This window comes from Tupaia chinensis, unplaced genomic scaffold (assembly GCF_000334495.1).
Source record: "Tupaia chinensis unplaced genomic scaffold, TupChi_1.0 Scaffold144500_1, whole genome shotgun sequence".
NCBI classification, from domain to species: domain Eukaryota; kingdom Metazoa; phylum Chordata; class Mammalia; order Scandentia; family Tupaiidae; genus Tupaia; species Tupaia belangeri.
Genome location: NW_006204359.1, coordinates 326,051 through 340,058, shown reverse-complemented (window position 1 = coordinate 340,058; position 14,008 = coordinate 326,051).

Below are 14,008 nucleotides of genomic sequence, written 5' to 3'. Positions count from 1 at the left end.
GAGAGAGAGAAGAAAGTGAGAAAGTGAGCCACCAGGTCCGGGTCTCAAACTGTGGTCGGCCCTGTGGGAGTTTAGCACCTGAACCACCACACCACCTGCCAGCCACTCCTTTTTTTTAATTGTTAATAGTAAAATGCATGAATTAAATATTATTTAATGTAATACTAAATGTTAAATAATTCTATATATAGTTACATATATGTGTACATTCAAATATAGGGGAAAATACATAGAGAGAGGCAAAAGCAGAGAGAGAGAGAGAAAGAGAGAGAGAGAGGTATTACTTGAGGTTTGCATTATGATAATTTATACCACGTGGCTACTCTAAGCCAGAAATATCTTGCAATTCAGTAAAATCACCTTCCACTTATTGATGAAAAGAGCTGCCACAAATACATTCACAGACAAGACACCTCGCTGATTACTTCTTAGTTCATCAATAAATCCTGAACGATTGTTAGATTACCTAGGCAGTGAAAACTGGGTAGCATCTTAGCTAATTTTCTTCAAACTCTGGTTAGAAATGCATTTATTCTGCCGGCACTTTCCAGCACTGTTAAGGGTCAGCCCCTGATACTGAAAGTTCAGTTTGCCTCCCACGGGTCCACTGTCCAGCGACAGAGGGAGGGAAGGAGTGAGTTGATAACCATAGTCAGGTAAGAATTCATTCATATTGTGTTCTGGGATGATCTTTTCATTTTCCGACACTTACTCTTAAGACTGTAGGTTAAAGAAAAACATGCATAAATATTGTTTACAAAAATAATATATGGAAATCACATACTTTTTCAACCAATTTCAAAAGGAAATAAAAATAGTAATTTTATGATAACACAAATAAATACAAACTTAGTTTTACTTTCTGGCCAAATATTATGTTAGGGGCTCAAGGTGAGACTTTGGTAAAGTTATTACTCATTCCAGAGCTCTATAGATAACATTTCTTTTTAAGTTTTTAAAAATTTTTTGAGAGAGATTTTTTGCTATAGGGTACACGTGCTCACTAGAGAGACAGAGAGACAGAAAGAAGAAGTCCCCCTCCCCCCAAAGGGGGTTAACCAAGGTGCAATCCATTCTCTTCCATTCTCCTCTCAATATCTTGGGCACACTCTCCCAGCCTGAGTTTTAAGTCACCAGGTCTGGGACTTGAACCAGGGTCAACTACATGGGAGTCCAGCAACATAACCACTATACCACCTGCTGGTCCCCATAATCTTTCTTTTTACAAATTTTATTTCTTTATTTTTTCCATGAGCAAGAGCGACAGAGAGGAAGAGAGTGAGAAAGAGACAAAGATACAACATCCCCCACCGTCTTAATGCTGTGACCCACTCTGGGCCTTAGCAGCCATGGGTCATGGGCGGGCACGTGCCAAGTGTTCTCAGGAAGGCTGTAGATATGAACATGGACCTTTTCATGTGGGTCAGCTTTGCAGAGTGTGGTGTTTCACAGCTGTACCACTGTCTGGTCCTCATTTAAAAAATATTTAGCAATTCTTAATAAAATATTCAAGTACTAATTGAGTGGCTATTGTCCCGTCTCCTTTATCACAGTCCTGTTTGGTTATCTCTGTGCAAGAAAACATGAGTCAGACTTGGAACCTTTCCACGGAATCTAAAAAACAGAACCTGAGAAATCTGTGCAGTACGTGGAAGCAAGAACTGAAGATGGCTGCAAGATCAGTGTTTTGGCCCCTCCTGCCGGTAAAACAAAGCTCACGAAAGATCCATGTTTTGGCCAACAGTGACCACTCTTCATTTCAGGTGGGAAGGATAGAAAAGGACATTAGGATGGGACAAGAGTTCTCCTTTTTATTATTCCACATTGTTTGTACTAGAGATCTGTCACATGGGTTATCAGCTTTTCTATGGCTGTAAGCTCCTTGAGAGCAGAACCTACATCCTGTATTGTTTCTAGCTATAGTAATAAAGACTGATACATATTTCCCGATTGATTGACTTTAATTGCTTTGTGCTTTTGATAACATTTTTTAGAGGGCATTTTGAGATCTCCAGGTCCTTCAGGACATGATTATAAACATCAATTTCCATTGTACTGAACACGTGCACAAGTCTTGGATAATAGATGTTTCTGAATAAAATAGCTTCTACAAGACGATAACATCAGATACTAATAATTGTATGGTATCAGTGTCATTATGGAGCAACATTATTCAGGAGTATAAAGCTGACAGTAATTGCCCCAAATGAAGTACAAAGCTGGCTTCTTTTGAACTGTCTTAGCATGAGGCTGGTACAACAGACCGAGGGAAAGGAAAATGATAGCCGGTGCCTAGCAACTTTCTGGAGATTCTGTTTGATACAATTAACTTTTTTCTCTGGGAAGATCTTGTTAAGCATTCACTTTATAGTTACATAGTTACTTGTCTCAAAGGTCAAAAGTTTACAAAAAAACACCTGGAAGATATTCTGATAATTTGTCTATTCTTTTGCTTAAAAGTCTATCCATTCATAGTCACCACATAAGTTACTCATAGGTATGTACTGTCTTACATGTACTGCTAGCTCTCAAGTGTCTATTGTTTGTAATAGACACTCAATAAATATTTACTAAAAGTAAATAAATGCATTCATTGCCTTACCTTGAAGAATTTGCTAAAGAGAATGTTTTCACAAAGGTCTGAGCCTCTTCATTTCATTGACAGCTTTCTTGTTGATCTTGGAGTCAGTGTGTTAATCTCATTGGTGATGAATTGTGGAGAGTAAGATGGGACCATAGAGACCTAGAATTGCTTGGTCAAAACATCTAGTAGACCACTATTGTTTTCTATTTATTGGCCAACTATGGACACGTTCATAAGTTAAAATAGTCAGTGGTCAGTGCCAAGAACAAATGGGTCTTGATTATTGCAGCTCTGCAAGGTGGTGGATGATGAACAGGGCACCCTTGCATTTATTTCTAGCTCTAGTTAGAAAGTAATTCCCTCCTCAACTTATTTATCTGTACCAAAAATATTTGTTTATTTAACAGCCACTGTTAGATTATAACTAAGGTGGATATAGTAACGGTTGTTATAACTTTGCATTCTAGAGGTACATCTGAAGCCAGGCAGTTTCACTAAATCATGTTGTTGACTAAACATTTAACTTCTTGAGTAGTTTTTTTAAAGCTGGATTTCTTGTTTTATTTTGTTTTTCTAAGTTCCAATATTACTCTAGAAAAATTTCATATTTTGTGTTTGCATTAGGAAGATACTGACACGCACATACCCTTACACACATTCACGCACATACTGTTAGGCTAGTCTGGAGCTCTCCGATGACCACTTTATGGTGGAGGATGAGGTCCACCGTCAGTGCCTGTGACTGTACATACTTCTGAAACAACACCAAAATGGTACACTGATGGGACCAGCAGTTAGCCTAATGGCTATGTCACTGGATTCCCACGTAGTCGACCACGGTTCGCATCCCGGTGGCTTAAAACTCACGCCGGGCGCGTGTGCAAGCGTGCCCAAGATCCTGAGAGGAGAATGGAGGAGAAGGGATTGCAGTATGGCCATCCCCCCTGGGGTGTGATTTCTCGCTTTCTGTCTTTCTGTCTCTCTGTCTGTCTGGCGAGCGCATGCGCCCTATAGCAAAAACCTCTTAAAAAAATAAAAAGAAATGTTACACTGATGTTCTTACCATTCTGGGAGGCCAAAGATGTATACTCATGAATCTTGGGTATCTTGAATTTTGAAGTGACTAAGTTTAGGCTAATTATTCTGGAGAATAAAACACTTGAAAAGAGCTCCTCTAGGGCAGAGAACCACTGTCTCTCCTTACTCAGTTAACACATTATTAAATAAAAGAAAACTCCAACTCTTAGCACTGCAGGCTCTGAGATGCTGCATCTGAGATTAGCGGGACGAGAATACTGTGTAGTTGAAGGGAAAGATAGAAATCCTGATGTGCCCGTGACTGAGTCGGCCACCAGGATCCCATGCTTGTCAGAAAGAATCTTGCCACATGCCCGGAGATGACTAGGCAGGATACAGAGGAACACTGGAATGATTATGCAACTACCTAACGGTGTTTCTAATGTTACATTCTAACAATAGGTAAGTTTTGAAAAACATTTAAAAAATTATTTGGTTCCAAAATGAAATAGGCATGAACTTTTCTTCATGCCTATTTCTTCTAATTTTTTTCCTTAATATTTAATCTATATACTTTTGATTTATTTACACCAGAATCGTTAAAATCTAGTTCTAAAGTATCCTTTGATACCCATGGAGCTTAAATAACAGCTATGGAATGTAGTTTAGGACTAAAATCATGTTTGCCAACACAAAATAGAGCATGAATGAGCCTGTCTAAATCGCTGCGAAATTTGCTTTGGTAATCTGTGGTGAGGTTCTTCATAATTGTCTTAGTGACTGACACACTGTTTGATAGAGGCAAACTTGAGTGGAAAAGCAAGAAACCTAAATTATCTTCCTATTTTCTTACTGAAGAAAATATATGTTTATACATATTATAATAACATATATTACATATATTATATATATATAATCACTTTGGAGTGCTCTATTTTAAAATGAAATGTTTTATTTACAATTGAATTCCAATGGCTATTTCACTTATTGAAGTGAAATGAGTTTTCAGTCACTTCACTATTATCAATAAACGAAGATGAGAATTCCTTGAATTTTGAAGTAAGTTTAATCTAATTATACAACATCTCTCCTCCTGTTCTGCTCTGAAGCAGATGGCAAAAGTCCCATGAGAGCAATTCATTTAGGAGCTATGAAGTCGCCCTTGGTAAACAGGGACGAGGTCTGGGACTCCTCCATTTGGGGTTATTTTCTGTCCGGTAGAGGGCGTGCTTCGTGTGCTTGAGTGTTCTCCCAGGGTCATCCCGGTAATCTCACTGCTCACTAAGCCTTGGCTTTCTGGTGCTTATCCAGCAAGCCTACCCCGGACCGTGATTTGGAAAGCACAGTCAACAGGCCACAGCACCTGCTGCAAGGGCGAGGGAGGAAGAACCAGGCTGGACAAGACGTGGGAGGTCAATGATCCACTTCAAGGTTACCTTTCTGGACAGTATAGACAGAACATTTCTGTCCTTGCAGATACAAGCCCACCTATCTTGTCCCACAGCCACACTCTCAGCTCCAGGTTAAAAGCATAGTCTTTCTTCTGTCGGTGAAGTACGGTCATAATAACCATTTTTTACTAAATGTGATGGACAAAAAGAAAGAAGTTACTCAGAAGTCACTGGCAACTTAGAAAGAGACCACTTTTAAGAATGGAATGCACTGTCAATTTCTATTTTTCTTTAAGAGAAGGCATCTCTTGGGTGTCTCAAAATCTCTTAAGTATCTAAATGTCCTCAGAATAATTATTTAGAAAACACTTTGTATAAATTACTTTGTTAAAAATATTTACTGAAGAGTGTAGGAAAGGAAATTTGGGGAAAAACAGAGAGGTAAGGCATTTGTGGGACACAGATATGGTTTATTACCTGTTGATGATGTGTATAGTATTCTCAACTGGGCTGGTCTGGGGTGTATAGCATGCTGGGTAAAGTCTCTTTACAATCTAAATGATGTATAGTGATTGAAGGTATAAATAAAATAAAAATTGAAAATATATAAAAGAATTTACTGAACATCTAAGATCTTCTAGACTGCAAGATGCTATGGGACTCAAAGTAATAACGTAGCTGAAACACAATCCAGCTTTTTTTTTTTTTTTAAGTTTTTGTCATAGGGTGTGTGCACACACAAAGGCAGAGATAGACAGTGAGAAATCAACCACCCCCAGGGGAATGGCTATACTGCAATCCCTTCTCTTCTACTCTCCTTCAGGATTTTAGCACTCATACTCACACACACATCCAGTGTCTGGAACTAGAACCGTGGTTGCCCACTTGGGATCCAACGCTTTAATCACCATGCCACCAGCTGGCCCCACAATCCAGCTTTTTGATAAGGTTTGCTGTGCTCCACATGAAGTGGCTTCTCTCTGTTTCTCCATCTTTATTTCATATAACTCCTCTTCCCACCCAGCAGACCAAGGCACAAGGGGGGCCCTATTGTCTTACAAACACAGAAAGGTAACTTGTCATAGATCTGTTGGAAATATTACTTTCTGGATCTGAAGTGCTCTGCCCTTGGATATTTGCACAGCTGGCACGTGCATCCCAAAGCCCTCTCACCCTTCAGGTGTTAGGTCCAGTGTTAGCCTCTGGGGTGGCCTTCCTTGAACCGTTATCTTAACTTCCTAAGTCCTGCTTTGCACTCCTGTAGCTCTGTGATGAACTTATATAAGTTGCTCTTCAATACTTGTCACTTTCTGAAATTACTTAAATGACTTGTTTGTTATCTGTGAGCAGGGACCTTGTTTCTCCTCATTGCTTATATACTCAGTGTCTAGTAATAAACATTTGTTTAAAGAATAAAAAGAAAATGAATGCCTGAAAAAGATAGCCCTGTGTGGTACTTAAACACTAGTGAAATAATATCTGCTCACAAATGAGCATTTACTATGTAGTAACTACTTTACATAAATGAGTTTATTCCTGTAACAGTCTGATAAAAATGCCCCTTTTCCCTATTTCACAAATTGAAAACGTTGGGAAAATATTAGGTGAGTAACTTGTATAAAATTAGGCAGGTGAGGCCAGAATCAAACGTAATATCACCCCAGAGCCATATCTTTAACAAGACCTGTCTTTCCCGTTTTTGCTTTCCTTTTTGTGTACACTTTAAAATTAATTTCCTTAATGGGTTCCATGAATCCGTGATGCTTGGAATCTTTTTTTGGATAAATAATAATATCGATGATAACGATCCACAATATTTATAAAATTCTTTGCGCTTTGTATAGCAGATTCGCGTGTGTTGTCTTTTTGTAGACCCTCATAACCATCCCGTGAGCTGAGTGGGAAAGAGGTTATCTGCAAAATCGCCCATGGGAGAGGAGATTCAGCACAAAGGCAGAAGTCATTATTTTCGCATGTGAGAAAAACAATGTCACCCCGATTTTAAATGTCACCCCAATTTTGAAAATCGCCTCTGGCTTCCCTGTGAAATCACTGGAATGAATGGGAGAAGACAAGAAGCACTACTCAGCATGAATAAACCATGAAATAGATTTGACAATAAAATTTTCAATTAATGTGGAAATATTTGCTCTGAAATCTTGGCTCCTGAGGATTTAAGTCTCAGCCAAATATTAAAAATGTGTTTTATTTCATTGCACAGAGTACACTGCAGACCCTTAGATGTCTGTGAAACTGAAAACTATTGTCCTCAAAAATTCTGAATATAGATTAGGCTGATGGACTGATGATGTTGGGAAAGTTGGATTCTCCCAGACACTTAAAAGCAGCCCTTACCCTCACGCAGTGTGGCTCTGTCAACCCTCTGGCCGACTTTTAGATAGCAGTTTTCCTGGCCTTTTACTATTCGTGAGTATCTTTGTGGATTCTTTTTTAATTCACTCACCATGTCAAAAGAGAGAGAGAAGAAGAGAGAGAGAGTTATGATTGTTAATGAGAGCATTTATTTAGAATCGTCAACTTTAGACAAACAGTCTATGTGATGTATTAAATACATAATAATTATAACACATTTCAAGGTATTCTTTTAAAGACTTAAGTGATTACTCTTTGTCTTAATTGATCTCTAATTTCAAGAACGTTGCTTTGCTAAAAATTGAGATTTACTAGTGCTCTATACCCAGTGTAGTTAATTTAAAACTCAGAGATGCATAGAGTACCTCCTATGTGTAAGTCACTGTGTGGGAGGTACAATACACAGCTCTGGGCTTAATCATGAAAGAGGAGAAAGGAATAGAAAGAAGAGTGGGGGCGGGTGGAGGAGGTGGCAGTGGGTGAAAAATTTAGGTAAGACACAGACATAGTTTTACCCATCATGAAACTTTAGCATCCTTTAGAGCGTACCTCATATGCATAAAGTGTGCAAAAGATACTTAGATTCCCAAGGTGAACTATATAAACATCCTTTTTTGAGAAACTGGAAAATATAGAACACATTTTTTTTTTCTGTAAACATTCTTGCTTTGTGTTTATTTAATCAGGTGCAGCTTATAAAATAACACAGCCTATGAAAATAAGACTATTAAAGTATTTTATTGTATTTCATTAAGTCATATATTGAAATAAATATTGTCAGTTTTTTTTTAAAGGAAAAAAAATTATTTGAGCTAGCGCCATAGTTCGGCAGTTATGGGAGCTGGAGCAGAGAGTCATGTGTGGTTTGAATCCTGGCCTTGGTGACTTGAAAGACATTCTGGGTGTGTGAGTGCCTAAAATCACATGTTCTCTCTGGCAATAAAAATATGAAGAGTGTAGGAGAGGAAATTTAGGGGGGGAAGTGGAGAGGTAAGACATTAGTGGGACACAGATAAGGTTTATTATCTGTTGATGAGGATGTGTACGGTGGTCTCAACTGGGCTGAACTGAGGTGTATATCATACTGGGTAAAGTCTCTTCACAATCTAAATGATGCATAGCAATTTAATGTATGAATAATAAAAAAAATTAAAATGTAAAAAAAGAAAAAATGTTGAGAAGTTTATTTAAAAAAATACTTCTAAAGTAACATATAATATGTTTATAGCATTGCTTCACAGCAAGAGCAAGCTCCTCTTGTGAATCTGGTACAATGGTTTGAATGTGTCTCTCCAAAATTAGTGTGATGAAATTATATTCTGATAGTATTTTAAGGGTGAAAATGTAATGTGACACCGGAAGAAAGAAATGGGGCCTTTGGAGGTGATCAGGGTGGAGCCTTCATGACTGAATCCTCATGCGTTTACAAGGAGAAAGAATGGGACAGAAACATGGACACATTCCAGCCTCCACGTGATGCTACGCAGCCTGGGGACTCTGTAGAGGGACTCCACAAACAGGAAGACCATCCTCAGATGTGAGCCCTCAATCTTGTACCTTCAAAACTGTGGGCAAAAGAAATCTCTACTCTTTGTAAGTTACCCAGACTTGGGGATTTCTGTTATTGGTAACATAGTGAACGGGAGGAAGTACTTGGATTACTGAGGATTGAACCAAGTGAGGATCAATTGCTTCAACTAATCCAGACTCAACTGTTTTACTATGTCATGGTCATGCATTTATTTTTCCAATGAACAAATAATTTTTTTTTCAACAAACGCTTTATCCAGTTCATTCAGGAAAAATTGGCAAAATAAATTTCAGTTGCAATTCACATGTATCAAAAATACAGGTGATATTGGGACCAGCAGTTAGTGTAATGGCTATGTTGCTGAACTCTCATGTAGCTGACCGCGGTTCAAGTCCTGGACCCGGTGGCTTAAACTCATGCCGGGTGCGTGTGCATGCATGCCCAAGAGAGGAGAGTAGAGGAGAAGGGATTGTGGCGTGGCCAACGCCCCTGGGGGGTGATTTCTTGCTCTCTCTCTGTCTCTCTCTGTCTTTCTGGCAAGCGCACATGCCCTATAGCAAAAACCTATCCAAAAAAAAAAATACAGGTGATATTTATAATAACAACTTACAGATACAAATTAATGATAAACTACAATTTTACAAAAGATGGTAAACATTTTGCATACTGATCAGTCCTTACTTTGGGTAAAGTGCTCTTTTGATGACAGATAAATTAACAGATACACACTATTGTGAACTATTTCTGACAACACAAAAAAAGCGTTTTGATTTATTTTTCTCTTGTAAATGTAAGTTTATCATTTATAGTCTTCAAAAATTATTTACACTTCAACTTCATAAACGGTATATACATTTTTTCTTTTTTTCTTTTACACTCTCCATCCATGATCCACTCTCTACCAACCACTTTCCCCCTTACTGTCACTAGCATCTACACTCATCTTCATCATAACATCTTCAGATCCCTCAACCTCTGCCATACAGTGCAGACACTCAGTACAAGTTGAGTGGAGATATACAATGGGAATCTTTCAGTCTCACTCGCTTTGTTCAACATTAAGTCTTCTATATTCATCCATTTTGAATTGAGTGATAGAATTTCTTGTTTTATAACTGTATAATATTCCATTATATATTGCATACTAATCTCTCTCTATATGTGCATACTAATCTCTCTATATATGTCTATATGTATATGTATATGTATATGTATATATATGTATATATACATACATATCAGGGTTTTTCAGCCCAATCATCAATTTTTTGGACACTTAAGCTCATTCCCTGTTTTAGCAATTATAAAATGCTGTAATAAACATGGATGTGCAGATGTTTTTCTGATTGAGTGTTTTCTTATCCTTCGGGTAGATATCAAGAAGTAGGATTGTGGGTTCATATAAAGTTCCATTTGTAGGCTTTTGTGAAATATCCATATTGTTTTCCATAGAGGTTGGACTACATTGCATTCCCATCAACAGTGTAAAAGAGTTCCCTTTTCACCACAGCCTTACCAACACTTATAGATCTTTATATTTTTTATTCTAGCCATTCTAACTGGTGTTAAATGATTCTTATTGTAGTTTTAACTCACATTTACCTTATGATGAGAGACTTTTAACATTAAATTTTTAAAGAATTATTCAATTTTATGGGGAACAGCAGATGGTATAATGGTTACATCACTGGATGCCCACGTAACTGACTATGAGTCAATTCCCGGTGACTTAAAACTCACACCAGGGGTGTGTGTGTGTGTGTGTGTGTGTGTGTGTATGTGTGTGTGTGCCCAAGATCCCAAGAGAGAATGGAAAAAAAGCAATTTTAGTGTGGCCATGCCCCTGGTGGTGAGGGGTGATTTCTTGCTTTGTGTTTCTCTGTCTTTGTCTCTCTGGAGAGCACACACACCCCGTAGCAAAAATCTCTCTCTAAAAAAAAGAATGATTGAATTTGATATATTATTATTTTTAACTTGCCATTGGGCACATGCACTCATCAGAGAGAGAAAGAAAAAGAGAGAGAGAGGTAAAGTGAGAAAGAAAGTCTAAGTCCAGGACTCAAAACTGCAGACAGCTTATGGGAGTCTAGTGTCTAAGCCACCATGCCACCTGCTGGCCCTGAACATTTTTTCATATCACTCTTGGCCATTTATAAATCTTCTTTGGAGGGTTGTCTTTTCAGTTCATTTTCCCATTTTTTTAATTGGACTGTTTTCTTCTTCTTCTTCTTTTTTTTAATGAATGAGCTCCTTGAGTTCCTTATATATTCTAGATATTAATCCATTATCTGGGAAATAATTTGCAGATATATTTTTCCATTCTGAAGGTTGTGGCTTTTTCACTTTAGTTATAGTTTCTCTTGCTGTGAGGAAGCTGTTTAGCTTGATGTGGTCCCATTTATCTATTTTAGGGTCCATTGACTTTGCTTCAGGGGTCGTCTTATCTAATAAATCTTTGTCTACTCCAATGTCTTCAAAAGTTTCCCTAATATCTTCAGAATTTCTCCTACATTTTCTACCAGTAGTTTTGTAGTTAGAAGCTTTATGTTTAAATATTTGATCCATTTTAAGTTAATTTTAGTTAATCATTACAGATAGGAGTCCAATTTCATTTTTCTGCAGATGGTTATCCAATTCTTCCAACACCATTTGACAAAGAGACTCTTTTCCTCACTGCATTGTCTTATACTCTTTTATCAAATATCAGTTGGTTGTATGATTTGGGGCTTATTCATGTATTCTCTATTCTGTTCCATTGGCCTATGTGTCTATTGTTGTGCCAGTACCATGCTGTTTTAATGATCACTGCTTTGAGGTATACTTTAAAGTCAGATAGTGAGATTCCTTCTAGTTTATTGTTTTGATACAGTATTGCCTTGGCCATATGGGATCGTTTTTGTGAAGACTACCTCAGGCAATTTGATTGGAATTAGATTAAATATATAAATTAATTTGAGTAAGACTGACATTTTGATTATATTGATTCCTCTAATCCAAGAGCATGGGATGTCCTTTCAGATTTTTATATGATACTTGATTTATTTTTTCAGTTTTTCATAGTTTTCCCTGTAAGGTCTTTTCCTTCTTCGGTTAGATTTATTTCTAGGTCTCTTATTTGTTTTGTAGCTATTGTAAATGGGATTGCTTTCTTCAATTTTTTCTCAGTCTGTTCATTTTTGTTGTATAAAACCATTGAACAAACATTTAGCATATATGTAGATAGTGGGATATATTAGTAAATGAGAACATTCTAGCCCACAGGTTTAGAGGAAGATGCTGACAAGTGACCAAGTCCTCACAGATAATGTGATCAATGCTCTATATGAATGAATTTCATCAAGTATGGGAGAGATATTTGACATGGATATGGGCCATGAGTTATATATGCAGACTTTGATGGTCTTAGAAATGAAATTGTAGTGACAGGATGTGGTCACCTGAAAGCAATATAAATCAATTGACAAAGTAAATTGTGAATTAAGAATGACAAAACTCTTTTTTAAACATTATTTATTTATTTAAATTATTATTTGTACATTTAATCACTATACATCATTTAGATTGTAAAGAGATTTTACCCACATGATATACAACTCAGTCCAGCCCAGGTGAAAATACTATACATGTCCTCATCGACAAATAAAAAACCATATCTGTGTCCCACAAATAAGAATGACAAAACTTACGCAATAGAATTATCTTCAGTTAAGAAAAAATAGCTGCTGACTGTGAAAGATTATGACAAGGGTAAAATTTATATTGAGGTTATGTAAGAACATTCTACCTACTCAAAACTGCCTAGAACTTTGAAGAATGCTGTATGCTTCCAGGTCAGCTTTGCCTAAGGCCTTACTATCTCTGAAGCAGAAGTGGTGCTGCCAAGGCTAAAAGTAAGTAAAACTTGGGCGATCGGGAGCAGGTGAGGGGATCCAGAAATGCTTTACAAGGGTGGAGACCTTTGAGCTGCACCTTACACAATGTTTAGGGTTTTATTTATTTATTTATTTGTTTCCCCATAGAGAGAGAGAGAGAGAGAGAGAGTAAGAAATCGAGAGAGAGGCCTCCAGCATGATCTTCACATCCCGATTCACCAGCAGCATCAGCCATCTAGGATTATGGGCACACATGCATGCACATGGTATGCACAGGGAGACCTTAGATGCAAACCTGGGACCTTCCCATGAGAGTCTAGTTGCATTACCACTGTGTCACTGTCTGGCACTGATGTTTAGGCTGTCAGCAGGTGATGATAAGACAAGGCCAGACTCCGAGTTGATGATAAGAAAAAATTAGGTAAATCCAGAGCTGATTGAGGGAAGACCAGGGAGCCTTGGTTTTCTATAGCAGAGATTTTAAGGGGGCAAATAAGCTGGGGAGGATGCAGGGTGAAGGGAGCAGAGGGATGCTGATTAATGGAAATAAAATTACAGATAGAAAAAAATTTCTGATATTATAAAATGTTAAATATCGTTAATAATTCTTTATGATATATCTCAGAGTAACTAAAAATGTTTAGAATGTTTCCAACATAAAGTAATGGCAAATGGCTGAAATGGTGACCATGCTAATCGCCCTGATTTAATCAATACACATTGCATTCTTATGCTGAAAGGTCACATTATGCCCCACAAACCTGCACAATTATTAGATGTCAACAAAAAACAAATAGTTGATATTAGGATTGGAAAAGGAGGTGTCTGAACTATTGTGGCCCATCTTGAATTTAACTGAAATTGGGTCCACTGAAGACAGTCTATTTGAACATAGGGATATTTTTAGAATATTCTTTTAATACTAGTGTTAATTTCATTCAGGAAATTTGAAGAATAGAGAAATTTAGTCTAAAAATACCATTGATATTCTCTTTAATAAACTTCAAAATTTTACTGGTATTTAGGTAAACTTCTTTTCAGTATTTTTCCATGCATATATCGCATTGAAAACATTCTTTGCATTTTTATGCTGTTCTTTTTTAACTCAATACAAATTTTCCAATGGTCTTTTATTTTTAATTTATCTTCCCATCATGCCAACACAATACACTGTGGAATGGATGTAACACAGTTTCCTTAAGTGATACTTCATTGTTGAGTATATAGACTCTTTTTATTT